The sequence below is a fragment of the Triticum aestivum genome, chromosome 4A (genome assembly GCF_018294505.1).
Source record: "Triticum aestivum cultivar Chinese Spring chromosome 4A, IWGSC CS RefSeq v2.1, whole genome shotgun sequence".
In the NCBI taxonomy this organism is placed as follows: domain Eukaryota; kingdom Viridiplantae; phylum Streptophyta; class Magnoliopsida; order Poales; family Poaceae; genus Triticum; species Triticum aestivum.
In genome coordinates, this window is record NC_057803.1 from 331,897,834 (window position 1) to 331,915,230 (window position 17,397).

Below are 17,397 nucleotides of genomic sequence, written 5' to 3' on the forward strand. Positions count from 1 at the left end.
TGAACTTGCACTGGATGATCACTTTGGTGCATAAAGTTGTAAAATACACATTTATGGTCACGGAACTTCTCTTGTTTTGGTTATTTGGTTGATATTTTTTGTTTTAAAACTCGAGTAAAGCTAGCGTATAGATAGAGGTAAATACACCCGCGGTTTTTGAACTTGCACTGGATGATCACTTTGGTGCATAAAGTTGTAAAATACACATTTATGGTCACGGAACTTGCAAAACAGTGCAAATACAGTTACTCCCTTCGTGGGCCCGCTGTCAGCGACCATGGCCGTCCAATGAGGCGTGCACGCGGTCACTTTGCAGAAAACCCTGTGGGTTTATTAATTTTTGCGCAAAAAAACCTGCTGACAGTGGGCCATTCATGACAGTGGGCAAGTCGTCCCCTCGTTCACAAATCCCCCCGGTTCCCAAATTAGGAACCCTAGACAGGCGATGGCGGAGACAGACGGCTGCGGTAGCAATAAGGTGAGTCCTCGTCGGCGTCGTCGGGTTGAATAGTTGTCCGCCGGTTGGATCTGGGCTGAAGATAACTGAAAATAGCCACAGCTTAGTTAACTGAACATATGTGGGCTGAAGATCACTGAAGATAGCCACATCTTAGTTAACTGAACATAACTGAAGATAGCAGCTACACGATGACCCAAAGGCACGGGACGATGACCCGAACCCGCCGGATGCAGAACCGGATGCACGGCGCCTTGAACCGGATGTGCGGCGCCTTGAACCGGCACTGGAGCTGCCCGCGCCGGGCGCCGGCGTGCCGTCGCGGCTACGCCCTTCAGTGCACATCCTCTGTTGTACGGGCGGCGGAGCAGAGGAAAGAGACGATGCACACTACATGGGAGAAAAGGGAGAGATGGGGAGAAAGTAACAGAATCCTCTCATTACCCAACTGGCTATATGGTGTCATCTATCACTGGCCGATCTCGGTTTCGAGTCCTAGATAGCCTACCTTTTTTGCTCTTTTTATTATTTTGCACCAGGCGACACAGATTAAATACATTTTGCAGCAACAATTCTACAAATTAAGCACTGTCAAAACAATCTCAAGAATGAACCAATTGAAACCAGATTACAGAAATCATAGAAATTTACTTAATATTGATCTGGGAGGCCTCTTGAACTACTAGCACTGTCATAGCATAAACAAAAGCGTAGCAAAATACAGTTTCATACAGTCTGAACACCGAGAAAACCAAAGCAAAATAAAGTTGGAAAAGGCCTTGCCTACTACTCCCTTCGTTTCTAAATATTTGTCTTTTTAGAGATTCAAATGGACTATCACATACGGATGTATATAGACATATTTTAGAATGTAGATTCATTCATTTTGCTCTGTACATAGTCAAAAACACAAACAACAACAACAAAGCCTTTAGTCCCAAACAAGTTGGGGTAGGCTAGAGGTGAAACCTATAAGATCTCGCAACCAACTCATGGCTCTGGCATATGGATAGCAAGCTTCCACGCACCCCTGTCCATAGCTAGCTCTTTGGTGATACTCCAATCCTTCAGGTCTCTCTTAACAGACTCCTCCCATGTCAAATTAGGTCTACCCCGCCCTCTCTTGACATTCTCCGCACGCTTTAGCCGTCCACTATGCACCGGAGCTTCTGGAGGCCTGCGCTGAATATGCCCAAACCATCTCAGACGATGTTGGACAAGCTTCTCTTCAATTGGTGCTACCCCAACTCTATCTCGTATATCATCATTCCGGACTCGATCCTTCCTTGTGTAGCCACACATCCATCTCAACATACGCATCTTCGCCACACCTAACTGTTGAACATGTCGCCTTTTAGTCGGCCAACACTCAGCGCCATACAACATTGCGGGTCGAACCGCCGTCCTGTAGAACTTGCCTTTTAGCTTTTGTGGCACTCTCTTGTCACAGAGAATGCCAGAAATTTGGCGCCACTTCATCCATCCGGCTTTGATTCGATGGTTCACATCTTCATCAATACCCCCATCCTCCTGCAGCATTGACCCCAAATACCGAAAGGTGTCCTTCTGAGGTACCACCTGGCCATCAAGGCTAACCTCCTCCTCACACCTAGTAGTACTGAAACCGCACATCATGTACTCGGTTTTAGTTCTACTAAGCCTAAACCCTTTCGATTCCAAGGTTTGACTCCATAACTCTAACTTCCTATTTACCCCCGTCCGACTATCGTCAACTAGCACCACATCATCCACAAAGAGCATACACCATGGGATATCTCCTTGTATATCCCTTGTGACCTCATCCATCACCAATGCAAAAAGATAAGGGCTCAAAGCTGATCCCTGATGCAGTCCTATCTTAATCGGGAAGTCATCAGTGTCGACATCACTTGTTCGAACACTTGTCACAACATTATCGTACATGTCCTTGATGAGGGTAATGTACTTTGCTGGGACTTTGTGTTTCTCCAAGGCCCACCACATGACATTCCGCGGTATCTTATCATAGGCCTTCTCCAAGTCAATGAACACCATATGCAAGTCCTTCTTTTGCTCCCTATATCTCTCCATAAGTTGTCGTACCAAGAAAATGGCTTCCATGGTCGACCTCCCAAGCATGAAACCAAACTGATTTTTGGTCACGCTTGTCATTCTTCTTAAGCGGTGCTCAATGACTCTCTCCCATAGCTTCATTGTATGGCTCATCAGCTTAATTCCACGGTAATTAGTACAACTCTGAACATCCCCCTTGTTCTTGAAGATTGGTACTAATATACTCCGTCTCCATTCTTCTGGTATCTTGTTTGCCCGAAAAATGAGGTTGAAAAGCTTGGTTAGCCATACTATCGCTATGTCCCCGAGACCTTTCCACACCTCAATGGGGATACAATCAGGGCCCATTGCCTTGCCTCCTTTCATCCTTTTTAAAGCCTCCTTGACCTCAGACACCTGGATTCGCCGCACAAAACGCATGCTGGTCTCATCAAAGGAGTCGTCCAGTTCAATGGTAGAACTCTCATTCTCCCCATTGAATAGCTTGTCGAAGTACTCCCGCCATCTATGCTTAATCTCCTCGTCCTTCACCAAGAGTTGGCCTGCTCCGTCCTTGATGCATTTGACTTGGCCAATATCCCTCGTCTTCCTCTCTCGGATCTTGGCCATCTTATAGATGTCCCTTTCACCTTCCTTCGTGCCTAACCGTTGGTAGAGGTCCTCATATACCCGACCCCTTGCTTCACCAACAGCTCGCTTTGCGGTCTTCTTCGCCATCTTGTACTTCTCTATGTTGTCTGCACTCCTATCCAGGTATAGGCATTTGAAGCAATCTTTCTTCTCTTTAATCGCCTTCTGGACATCATCATTCCACCACCAGGTATCCTTATCTTCGCTTCTCCTTCCCCTGGACACTCCAAGCTCCTCCGAGGCCACCTTACGAATGCAAGTCGCCATCTTCGTCCACACATTGTTCGCATCTCCTCCTTCCTCCCAAGGGCCCTCCTTAATGACCCTCTCCTTGAACGCTAGAGCTACCCCCCCTTGAGCTTCCACCACTTCGTTCTAGCGACTTTGGCACGCTTATCCCGCTGGACACGAATCCGAAAGCGGAAGTCAGCAACCACCAGTTTATGCTGGGGTACAACACGCTCTCCAGGTATCACCTTACAGTCTAGGCACGCACGCCTATCTTCTCTTCTCGAGAGGATGAAATCAATCTGGCTAGAGTGTTGGCCACTACTAAAAGTCACCAGATGTGATTCTCTCTTTCTAAAGAGGGTGTTAGCTACAATCATGTTGTAGGCTAGAGCAAAGCTTAAGACATCTTCTCCTTCTTGATTCCTGATGCCATAGCCAAAGCCCCCGTGCGCCCCTTCAAAACCTGTGTTAGATGTACCCACGTGGCCATTGAGGTCTCCTCCTATGAAGAGCTTCTCACCAATTGCTCTGTATATAGTCACTTGTCAAAATCTCTAGAAAGACAAATATTTAGGAACGGAGGGAGTACATCTTTACCCCAACTACAGGAGCAGTTCATTCATGAACTAAACCTAACTAAAAGTTCATTCATGAACTCTAACTTGTTCTGATGTAAACTAAAGAGAGAAAATCATGCAGATCAGTACGTCGGCCATCTTGAGATAGAGCGGAATGTGGTGCATTTTGGCTAAACAAAACCCCCTCTTCAGCCTGCATGAACTGTGCTCTATCAGCAGCTCCATCATCTCCAAACAGGAGATTGTAAAAGCCAGGAGCATCAACTCTTCCTCCTGTGACATCTCCAGGAGCAGCACCTCTTCCTCCAAATGTAGCAGCTGCAGTTCTTCCTCCTCTTGCACCATTTCTTCCTCCTCTACCAGCATTTCTTTCTCCTCTTGCACCATCTCTTCCTCCCCTCCCAGCAGTTCCTCCTCCTCTTGCAGCATTTGTTGCTCCTCTCCCTACACTGCCTCCCCCTCTTGCTTGTTTTTTCTTGGGTCTTGTTGCAGCCGCTGCTTGCTGACTTGACTCAGCTGCTTCCTCTCCATTTGCAGGCGCTGCTTGCTGACTCCTCCCCCCCTAGCCATTGTTGTTGTCACTCTGCCTACTGGCATTGCTTCTCTAGCATTTGCAATAAATGTAGACTCAGGCAAGGGGCCAAATTCCCTAGGGGGTGGGTACGTGAGCCTCTCCTGCAAAAATTAAGACAGAGCACACTAGTGATTTATGAGTGTGTACAAGTTAATTAGTGAAATCATCATTGCCTGTTCCTGCATCTTGTACACCATAGAATCAGGTGTTTGTGTTGGATCCAGCTGTGGGTATACCCTGTGTGGCATTATGTTCTACACAAGACAAGCAATGTATGAACTTAGTGTATCCTAAATCTGAAAAAGTATATGGGAGTAAGCATAAGAGTACAAGTGTATTACAGCAAGTATTGATGGATCATCATACTCTTTTTCAGATTCCCTAGCAGCTTCTTCATTTGGAGTCTTATCAACATGATTATGGTGTCCCTTTTTGTTATGATCAGCTGCTCCACATATTGAACAATGCATGGTCACACCATGCTTGGTCACCTTCTTTACTCCATTTTTGTCACTCTTCTCTTGTGGATCTTTCTTCCTATTTTTCTTTGGCCTGCCCATAACTTTTGTGTACAATGGTGGATACACATCAATCCCGTTCATTTTCTCCCATAGATTTGTATCCCTCATCGGCATCATGTTATATCCATAACACTTTTTGTACTCCACTATATAGCAGGAATGAACCATGCTCTCTTGTTCAATCCTCTCATGCCTGAAAGTTGCATTGCATGATGACAAGGGATGCCAGACAGTACCCACCTTTTGCAATCACAGCTTAGCATATTTAAGTCCACTATGTATGAGTTTTGTAGAGAGAAAACCTTGAACACACCTCTACCATACTCTTGCACCCTGCAATTCTTTGCCCACTCAATGTATTTGTCGAGTTTCTTCTGAATCTTGGGGCGCAGTCTTCCTGTCCACTTTTCCGACTCCCTTTGCTTACCAACTATCCTATTTGTGAGCTTCGTGAAAATATAATCCAGCATTGACTTAATCGGTAGCTCTCTTCCATCCAATATATAACTGTAGATATTTTCATATGTTCATGTTATGTTAGTACCCAATGGCATTGTTTGACATGATATGAAGGAAAGGTGGGAGGGCAATGCAAACCTGTTGAAGACTTCAGACATGTTGTTTAATAATATGTCACACTTGCAAAATGGGTTGAAGAAAGCTTTGATCTATGTTTTCGGAGCTAACTTCTCGACCCACTTGTAAGCATCAAGGTTGTGCTCTTTGATCTGATTCATGCTTCTCGTGTAGGCCATCTCATTTGGGGATCTAGCTATAGCCCACAAGTCATTTTTCAGCTGGTCACCCTTGTGGACTTTGTGAAAATTTTGGTAAATATGCCTAACACAATTTCTGTGTTCTGAATAAGGAAAAACCTTCTGAACTACATTTATTAAACCCTACAAAATAGCAATATCATCAACAACAATAATTGCATAAACTAACAGCAAACACTAGCATAAAATGGAAGGAAGTGTGCCCACCTTCTGCTTGTCACTCATAAGTGTATATGGTGTACTGTTGCTTATGTTGAGATCATCCTTCAATGAAGTTAAGAACCACTCCGAACAAGTGATGAGCGTCAGGAAGTCCCAGCAGATGCTTGTACATCTTACTAACAGAGAAATTGCCAAATTTCCACTCATATGTCCAAGAGTCATTAGAGCTTTCCAACTGAAGTAATATGGGTGTAACATCATGTAGTTGCTGGAAGGCAATAGAGGAGAGTGGAGTACGAAATTGTTGCATGATATCCAAAGACTGTTTCATGGTTTCCACTGAGCATTGGTCATCTATTGCAAAGGAGTGTAATTCAGGATATTGTTGTGCCAGGGGATTTTGGTGCCAGTTATCAGTCCAGAACAGAGTGGTCTCTCCATTGCCCACAGTAGAACGTGCCACAGCCTTGAAGAGAGGGATTAGCTTCAAATGTGCTTTCCACCAAAAAGAATCTTCCATTTTGCCTTGAGGTGGGTTGGTAGTGTAGTAAGATTCCCACATCAATTTAACCCATGGCAGATTTTGCTTATTGAAGAATTTGTGCAGATTTTTGATAAGCAGAGCTGTATTGTGCAGTTGAATATCCACTACTCCTAGTCCCCCATGGGACTTAGGTTTGCAAAATGTCTCTCAAGCAATCATTGCTTTTCCATCCGTGATCACATTCGGGACTCCGAACAACCTTCGGTTCATCAAAACACATAAACTCATAATACCCATCGTCATCGAACGTTAAGCGTGCGGATCCTACGGGTTCGAGAACTATGTAGACATGACCGAGACTCACTTCCGGTCAATAACCAATAGCGGAACCTGGATGCTCATATTGGTTCCTACATATTCTACGAAGATCTTTATCGGTTAAACCGCATAACAACATATGTTGTTTCCTTTGTCATCGGTATGTTACTTGCCCGAGATTCGATCGTCGGTATCTCAATAACTAGTTCAATCTCGTTACTGGCAAGTCTCTTTACTCGTTCCGTAATGCATCACCCCGCAACTAACTCATTAGTCACAATGCTTGCAAGGCTTATAGTGATGTGCATTACCGAGAGGGCCCAGAGATACCTCTCCGATACTCGGAGTGAAAAATCCTAATCTCGATCTATGCCAACTCAACAAACACCATTAGAGACACCTCTAGAGCACCTTTATAATCACCCAGTTATGTTGTGACGTTTGGTAGCACACAAAGTGTTCCTCCGGTATTCGGGAGTTGCATGATCTCATAGTCATATGAACATGTATAAGTTATGGAGAAAGCAATAACAACAAACTAAACGATCATCGTGCTAAGCTAACGGATGGGTCAAGTCAATCACATCATTCTCTAATGATGTGATCCCGTTAATCAAATGACAACTCATGTCTATGGTTAGGAAACATAACCATCATTGATTCAACGAGCTAGTCAAGTAGAGGCAAACTAGTGACACTCTGTTTGTCTATGTATTCACACTTGTACTAAGTTTCCGGTTAATACAATTCTAGCATGAATAATAAACATTTATCATGATAGAAGGAAATAAATAATAACTTTATTATTGCCTCTAGGGCATATTTCCTTCAGGATTATAGGGAAATCAGGGTAACTGTTTACTTGTAGTGGAGGGGAGAGTATCCTATTCCTCATGGCCTCATTGAGGATGGACTGTAGCAGACCAGCAGCCAGAACAAAAAGGAGAGGTGAGAGAGGATCTCCTTCTCTGACACCCCTCTTGCAGTGGAACACTTTACCAGATATTCCATTGAGCAGTACAACAGATGTCCCAGATTTGAAAATCATATCTATCCAGTTTATCCATCTCTTCCCAAAACCTCTGGCCTTCAAGATATCTAGGATAGTTTGGTGCTCTATTAAATCAAAGGCTTTTTCAAAGTCTAATTTCAAGATTAGAATTTCCTCTTTGGATTGTTGGCATTGGTGAAGATATTCAAAAGCCCAGGCCAAACAATTTTGGATTATTCCAGACTTTATAAACCCATACTGGTTGATGTGCACCAACCGAAGAATGACAGCTTGTAGTCTGTTGGCCAAGAGTTTGGTAATTATCTTGATAGAGCAATTTAGGAAAGAGATTGGTCTATAATCCCCTGGCAACATTGGATTATCTTTTTTAGGAATGAGAGTAATATATGAAGAGTTAATGCTCTGAAGATTGACATTCCTATTATAGAAATCCTTGATCAGACTATAAAAATCTTCAGCAATTATACTCCAACAACTTTTGATGAAGGCCCCATTAAAACCATCTGGACCAGGAGCTTTATCTAGTGGCAATTGAGCTACCACTGCATCTGTTTCTTCCTTAGTAGAAGGTCTTTCTAGCTCCATTAGATTTCCCCTTCTCTGAATCAAAGTGTGCAATGGAAAAGATTCCACTTTGGGGGTAGATGTGCTTAATCTTTCTTTGAAAGCTCTCCATAGAACAACTGCTTTGGCTTGATGAACTGTTGTCTCTTGACCAGTCTCATCATGGATAGAACTGATGTGATTCTTTCTATACTTGATAGTGGCTTTTGCTTGAATTTTTTTTGGTGTTTTCATCTCCCAACTTGACCCATCTTATGGTAGCCCTTTGTTTCCAGTAAGTTCTCTGGTATGAAAGAAGTTTCAGATAATGCTCACTTATTATACATCTGCCATTCCATTCCACATTGGTTAGAGGTCTGGACTCTTCCACTGTATCCATTAGGAGAATGAAATTATTACAAGCTCTAATGGTGGCTGCAAGGTTGGACAAATTTTTAGACCTTTTCTAAGCCTCTTGAATTTTGCTGTGATCCTCTTGGCACTATCTTGTTCCTGCGCATCTTGTGACCAGATATTCTGCACAACCTCTTTGAAATCACCATGGTCTAGCCAAAAAAATTCAAACCTGAATAGGTTGGACTTGGGAATGCTTGTGCCCACTTTTATCACACATGGGACATGATTTGAGATAGGTTTTGAAAGGGCAGCTGCCTGAGTGTTGGGATATGAAATTGTCCATGATTCTGAAGAAAAAATCCAATCTATTTTTTCCAGCAAGGGTGCAGTTTGCATGTTGCTCTATGTGTAGCTTCTTCCTTTGGGGGGAATTTCAACCAGACCAAGATTATTAATAGCTTCATTAAATTGCAGCATTTCTTGAAAATTTCCTCCCTCTTTATTCCTATTCTTAGGATATCTGATGTAATTAAAGTCACCCAAAATCAGCCAATTTACATCATTAGGAGTTTGAATGTTATTGAACCAGTCTAGAAATTCCAACTTTTCCTCTAGTGAACAAGGGCCATAAATATTTGTTAAAAAACAACTTCCCCCAGTGTGAACTGTATTGACAGGGAGAACCTGTTTTCAAAAACTTTTTGCCCCTGGAAGAAATTATCATTCCAGGCAACAAGGAGACCCCCAGAAGCCCCCCACAGATGGAGTGAATCCAAACTTGTTAATCCTTTTAGGGCAGAAGTTTTTAACATAGGCAGTGTCAAAATGTTCTCTCTTTGTTTCCTGTAGACACAATATAGCACAACCAGATCCTCTATTTTATTGGAGATGGCAGACCATTTATCTTTAGAGTTGATCCCTCTAATATTCTAGTTTAAGATATTTTAGTTTGTATTCATTTATAAGGAGCATTAAATCCTTTGAGCCAGGGTCTTAAGAGCAAATACATCCAGAGACAGCAAACAACCAAAGACCTGGAGCTGGCACACATAGGCCAAGGTTGAGATAAATTCCAACAAGTAGTCCAGTATGACCAACACACGTTAGAGGTTGTAGTAGTACTTAAGGGGATTCTTACAAACTTAACACAAGACCAGCAATTCATAATACAAAGCATTACATTCATTCCAAAAGTCAAACATGCCGAGAGTGCAACAACTGTCTGGGGATCAAGGCTTGAAGATGGCCTTGGCCTTGGGAGCCTCCTTCTATCCCTCCTTGCTAGTCTCCACCTTGGTTCCTCTCTTCTTTTTCAGCTTGCTGAGATTTCCAGAGGTTAGACCTTTGTAGGCTGCAAGAGTCAAATCTAGTAGAAGTGTTCCAAATTCTTCTAATTTGTGAGAAACATCATCTTCGGAGACAATCACACATGCTTTGTGAGCTAATTCTACTTAATCACATAGTGCTTTGCTTTCTTCCAACACTTCCGAAGAAAAATCAACGAAACCAACCTGAAATCCATCATGAATTACGCAAATTAGATCATTAAGCTGCAAAACAAAGGGTCCAAAGATCACTAAAAAGGAGTGAAATGACTGACTAAATTGGTTCTGTTTCAAGTAAACATATAGAATGAGTTGAGGCAAGATGAAATTGATCTTTGTAAAACTCCTGTTAGCATCTAACTCCTAGAACAAAGACATTTGGACATCACTGGGCACAACATGATTCCTCAAGTAATGGTATAGTTAACTTTGATATAGCAGGCATGTTGCACCCCTCAAAATCTCTAGGCTTCACTCTTTTCAAAAAATAAAAGGACATGAAGAGTACTTAGCAACAGAAAATCGACCAAAGCATAGAGAACATCTTCAATTTTAAGGTTAACAATAGTTGTAAAAAGTTACCTTTAGCAAATATATTAAAAGAAAGGTAATTGGAAAAAGATAGCCCTCACAAATAGGATGCATGATGCAGTGAGGAACACATGGTGTTTCCGTCGGAGCAATGGAGTCTAGAAAGGATCAAATATGGAATGAGAATGTGGACTAACTTGACATTTGGTAGAATCATGGAACTTATTTTTCAACTTACATGGCAAGTGCTACTTGTAAGAAGAAGCTGGCAATTAAAGCACGCATCAAGGGCGCATATCCAGAATGTAGTCCATGGCTAAAGCTCCAAAAACAGAAACATAAATGAAGACTTGGCATATTGTTCTTTAAAACAAAGTATAATTTAGTGTGTTTACAACATACTGAAAAGACAATGGTTTCAAATTGCAAGGAAAATAAATACCACCTCATCAATTTGAATGTCAAATAGATGACTCAGATGTAGCACATAAATATTCATATACAAAGCAGTGGCTAAAGCCTGCCTACGAAAGGAAAATGTTTGTATATTTTTCTGAAGATTTAACAGTGCATAATTGTCATACTACAAATGGTTTTGTAAATTGTTAGAGCATAGTACCCGTAAGATTATGAATTTCACTATGACCTCCATATGTGTCACCTAAAATTCAAAGAAAATTTAGTGACTAGAATACAACATGTTATCTTCATCACTCCATCTATTATCCCACAATGTTGATGTATAAATGTATTGCCTAGTCTCTTCCATCAAATCAATCTTTTGGTTGCATTGGTTAGAGCATGCACTTCTACATGGTATCAAAGCCAAGAGGTCTTGAGTTTAAGATCTGGCTAGCACAATTAAGTTGCAATCCACTTACGGTCCACGTTTAGGTCCGAGGGAGCCACCCGTGAGGGGGAGTGTTGACGTATAAATGTATTGCCTAATCTCTTCTATCATATCGGTCTTTTGGTTGCATTGGCTAGAGCATGCACTTCTACACACAAAATGGCAAAAATGATGTAGAACAAATGACTTACCCGTAATTTAGCGAGCGAGTTCTGCTTTTGTCAGCCAGTCGCCCAGCCGTATAGGTAGGGGCCAGGTTAGGGATGTTGGGAAACATAGTAGAAAACAAAAAAATTCATGCCTATGCGCACCCAAGGTCAATATGAAGATGCATATCGGGTTGGGATCATGATCGTTACCATCACCAAGTTGCAGCAGAATAAGAAACGTGTCGGTATAGATCGTACTTGGAGTCCCTCGAACCGTCGATGAATGATCTCGTGGATCGCCCACGAACAGTCCCTCGAACTGAAGACCGAAAGCACGGCTTCTCTACTTGGTTGCAAGCGTGCAGCCTTCATGATTCGCCAGCGCTTCGTCGTCCAGAGCTAATCATCGCCGGAGAATTAGAGGGAGAAGATTAGAACCACACGGGTCTTCTAATTATGACTATTAGAGGATTAGTCTAGCTTTAATTAGTCAATTAGGACCAACTAGAACTAGAACTAGAGGAGGCTCCAGAACTTGTGTATCCTGAAGAGCACAAATCCTCAAGTATATATAGGTTGGGAGGGGAGGAGAGCATCAAAGAGAAGGAGAAGGACTCCCCTCCCTTTGTGCCGGCCAAGGAGGGAAGGGGAGTCCTTCCCCTTCCACAATTCGGCCTTCTTCCACATGGGAAGGGGCGCCTTCCCACTTAGGCCTTGGTGGACCAAGTTGCCTTCCTCCATTTGGCATTTTAAGGCTCGTTGATATTAAATCAAATATAAAAGTGTTCTAAATATTATCAGACCCAATATTACCCAATACTCACCGAAACCCTTCCGATGACCCTGAAACGCTTTTGGATCCTCTCAGAACTATTTCGAATATTAATGAAACAATTCAACAAATATATTCTCATCACTCCCATCCTACTAACACTCGGAATATTGTGATTTCCTTAAGGTTGTTACCCCGTGGGTTCGGTAACTCATAGACATGAACGAAACCCCTTCGTTCAATAACCAATAGCGGAAACCGTGGACGTCCATATCGATCCCTATGAGCCACGAATGATGTACAAGTGAACCTTTGGTTATCATGTGATGTTCGCATTGCTTCACGATACTTTACATAACCTACAATGTATCGTTATCATCTTGAGTCATCACATGCTCACTGTACCGAAATCCTTGTTGCCCGTTTTGTTCCTTTTTCTCGTTGTTTTGTTCTGGCATCCCCATGACATAGTCACCTGTGTTTGGCTAGACAATGATGAATGCCGTCACACCGAGAGGGCCCTAAGAATATATCTCAATCGTCGGAGGAGCAAATCCCACTCTCGAGCTATCTAGTCCCTTGTCAATCTTTTCGATGATCCTGTAAGTTGCCGTTATGATCACCGTGTTACAGGTGATATTTGAGCAACCCCAAAGCCCACCTTACGATAAGAAGTGACTACGATACTCTCATGGTCTAAGGAGCAAAATCACGCGTTCACAGTTCACGTTATTACAATTGATTACAGACGATATTATTCAATTCATAACAAACATATTTGGGTCGATTCAATATGATCGTTCTTCCAACATCATAATCTCAATGTTGTTTTAGGACTATCATTTAACACTTAACGATATTCTAAGATCCAGAAAATGTGATCACGAATCAACACATGAGCTAGTCCTAGATGCAAGACCAGGAACCTTTTATTTAACCATTTATCATTCCACATGTACATGAGTTTTTCTACTGAATCGCGTATTCCAGGATCAGAGCTGTTATAGCATAAAATATAAACTATTTAATTATGAATATGGAAATATAATAATGCAAGTATTATTGCCTCTAGGGCATATTTCCAACAGTCTCCCACTTGCACTAGATTCAATAATCTAGTTTACATTGTCTCTTTAACACCTATGGCTATTCGGTGTTGCTCATGTTTTTCTCATGGTAAAGCCTTCGTCACTGGGTTTGACACATTCAGATCCATGTGAATCTTCAGAATATTCACATAACCCTTCTCAACATATTGTCGGACAATGTGATACTTGCATTCAATGTGTCTGGTCTTCATGTGTGATCTTGGTTTCTTTGCTTGAGCAACAACTCCATTATTATCACAATAGAGAGCTATTGGATTCATCACACTTGGGACTACACTAATTTCTTCAAAAACTTCTTGATCTATTACGCCTCCTTTGAAATTTCCAAAGCTGCAATTTATTCTGCTTCTATCATAGAATCTGCAACAGTGTTTTTGTTTGAAACTCTTCCAAACAATCACACCGTCATTAAGTGTGAAAACATAATCTAATTGAGATTTATAGTCATCTGTATCATTCATGAAGCTAGCATCGGTCTAACCATTTACAACGAGTTCTTCATCTCCTCCATAAACAAGGAGCATGTCCTTTGTTCTTCCGAGGTACATAAGAATATTTTTAACTGCTATGCAGTGAGCCACTCCTGGATCGCTCTAGTATCTGCTACTAACACTTAGTGCATAAGAAACATCTGGTCTTGTACATAGCATAACATACATGATGGAGCCAATAGCAGAGGCATATGGTACTTCACTCATTTGCACCCGCTCATCAACTGTCTTAGGACATTGATTTCCGCTAAGTGTTATGCCATGTGACATTGGGAGAAAACCTTTCTTAGCATTCTTCTTTTTAAACCTCTTTAAAACCTTGTCGATGTACGTACTCTGACTTAGTGCTATTAGACATCTTGCTCTATCTCTATAGATCTTTATGCTCAATATATATGCCGGTTCACCTAAGTCTTCCATTGAAAACACACACTTCAAATAGTGTTTTATTGTGCCAAGATACTTAGTATCATTCCCAATCAACAATATGTCGTCTACATATAATATTAGAAACGCTTCTTCATCATTTTTAATGAAGCCAAACTCTTTTACCCCTTCATCAAAACGTTGATTCCAGCTCCTTGATGCTTGCTTCAAACCATAGATTGACCTTTGAAGCTTTCACACCTTTCTGGCATCCTTTGGATCGACAAAACTTCTGGTTGTATCATGTATACATCCTCTTTCAGATTTCCATTTAGGAAAGTAGTTTTGACATCCATCTGCCATATCTCGTAGTCAAAATATGCAACTATAGCCATCATAATCCATACAGACTTTAGCATTGCCACCAGAGAGAGTCTCATCATAATCAACTCCCTCAACTTGCAAAAACCCTTTCGCAACTAGACTTGCTTTGTAGATGGTTGGATTACTGCCGGGACCCCGATCCTAAGTCACATCGATCTAGCAGGTAACACATCATATCACTTTGCGGCCTCACGCACGGTATTCCCATGACTGCAGCCTTACCTTGGCCGGGACCGTTTGTGCATTTTGGCTCACGTATATGATAGTGTCGCTAGCATACATATGATAGAGAACCCGGGCCGACATGACTAGTCGTAAACTGAAGGTGGCACAAACTTACAGGGACATGCATACATGACCCAACAATGCATGTGTCGGTCTGCAGCAAGTGTAACCGGATTGTAGCAAGCTATCAGGACTCCGGTAAACACCGCGCGTGACATTTCCCCGAAGGGACAAACACATGAGCAAAGGACACATGCCGGTCAATCCATGTATTCCGGATGGAAGCACTAGGAGGCATTTCCCCATAAGGTAGGCTACCAAGAATAAACAACTAGGTGTCGAATCCCACACATACCAAAGCATTTTAGAAACATACACACAATATGCTTGATATGTGTAGATACAACATGGCATCACAACATAACTCCACGACTCAAGTATTTATTTGAAAGGCTCCGAGCAGCCATACATAGCATGATATTACAAACATGGGTTTCATGACCCAGCATTCAAGTCATAGAAGCAACGAGCACACGTGGAAGTATAAACATGTCTGAGTACAGACATCTGAAAAGAAAGAAGACTAGAAAGCCTGTCTATCTACAAAACCCTCCAAAGGAAACATACCTCTATCCGGGATTCCCATGTTAATCGTCGAAGCGCACGAAGAACTACTAGTGAGACTGAAATCTCTCTGCAAAACATAAATTAAGCAAACGTGAGTACAAATGTACTCAGCAAGACTTACATGAGAACTAGATACTTATGCATCAGTATCAACAAGGGGGTTGTGGAGTTCAACTGTAGCAAGCCAGGTTTGACTCACTGGCTTTCTTGTACTATGTCTACCAACATTTTCTTTGGGGAAGAAAGCACACATGAGTCCACATATTCACTATATCAATACACCACTATGGATTCTCTCCCGTCTTCCTACGAGAAGGCCATCCATAGCACTCAAACTTATCTTGCGCATTTTAGAGTATCTACTTCAAGTTATCTATGAACAATGTAAGATTTCCAAGTAGTCCATATCCGAGGACGCGACTATCCGAATAGATCATTAAACCTGCAGGGGTGTACTTCTTCACACACGCTCTCACCACTTATCGCCATTTACATGACATGTACTCAACAACCTTCAAGCGGAAGCCCAACTAGGGTGTCGGCCACGACATGACTAACCACACAAGTCTCTAGTCCAGGTTTATTGCCTATTTGAGGTTGTATCCGCAATGGAAGTTCGACCGAGGTTCTACCATGTCCCTAAACGATGAGAGCAGGGTTCCCAAGAGCATCGTTCGGGTGTTATCCTGGTACACCATGCCTTGTTGTCTATACCGCATCATAGTCCACCCTTAGGGCCAGCGCTACGCACGGCCTCCAACACATATCCTACAAACATCAGAAACTAGTTGCAACTCCTGGACAGAGATCAAGGCGATTAATAAGTCGAGAGGGTCCATGGGTTTCGGGCCCAATGTATGGTAGTAGTTGTTCTTGGATCACAAACACAGAACTCAGTTCCTAAGAATGGTTTCAATGAGACAACCCACCATGTACTCCTACATGGCCTCTCGTCGCTACCTTTACCAAATCGTGTTCATGCACTTAGCTTTCAACAGTAGGACATGATCACATCCATTCCAATCCTTCCAAGATGAATCAGACCTAACACGACTCTAAGCATACCAGGCATAAGAAGCAAGCATGAATGAGTAGGCACATTGATGACCCACAAGTATAGGGGATCAATTGTAGCTCTTTTCAATAAGTAAGAGTGTCGAACCCAATGAGGAGCAGAAGGAAATGACAAGTAGTTTTCAGTATGGTGTCTGCAAGTGCTGAAATTGTAAGTAGCAGAATAGTTTGATAGCAAGATAATTTGTAACGAGCAAGTAACAATAGTAGTAACAAAAGTGCAGCAAGATAGCCCAATCCTTTTGAGGCAAAGGACAGGCCAAAACGGGTTCTTAAACGGTTTCTTATGATAAGCAAAGCGTTCTTGAGGGTACATGGGAATTTCATCTAGTCACTTTCATCATGTTGGTTTAATTCGTGTTTGATATAATTTGATATGTGGGTGGACCGGTGCTTAGATGTTCTTACTTGACTCCTACTTATGATTAACCCTCCCGCAAGCATCCGCAACTATGAGAAAAGTATTAAGACTAAATTCTAACCATAACATTAAACTTTTGGATCCAATTGGTCCCTTACGGAATATCGCATAAAATGGGGTTTAAGCTTCTGTCACTCTCGCAACCCATCATCTAATTGCCACTCCACAATGCATTCCCTTAGGCCCAAATATGGCGAAGTGTCATGTACTCGACGTTCACATGACACCACTAAGGGAATCACAACATACATACTATCAAAATATTGAACACATATCAAATTCACATGATTACTTGCAACATGATTTCTCCTGTGACCTTAAGAACAAAGGTAACTACTCACAAATGATAAACATGCTCATGACCAGAGGAGTATTAAA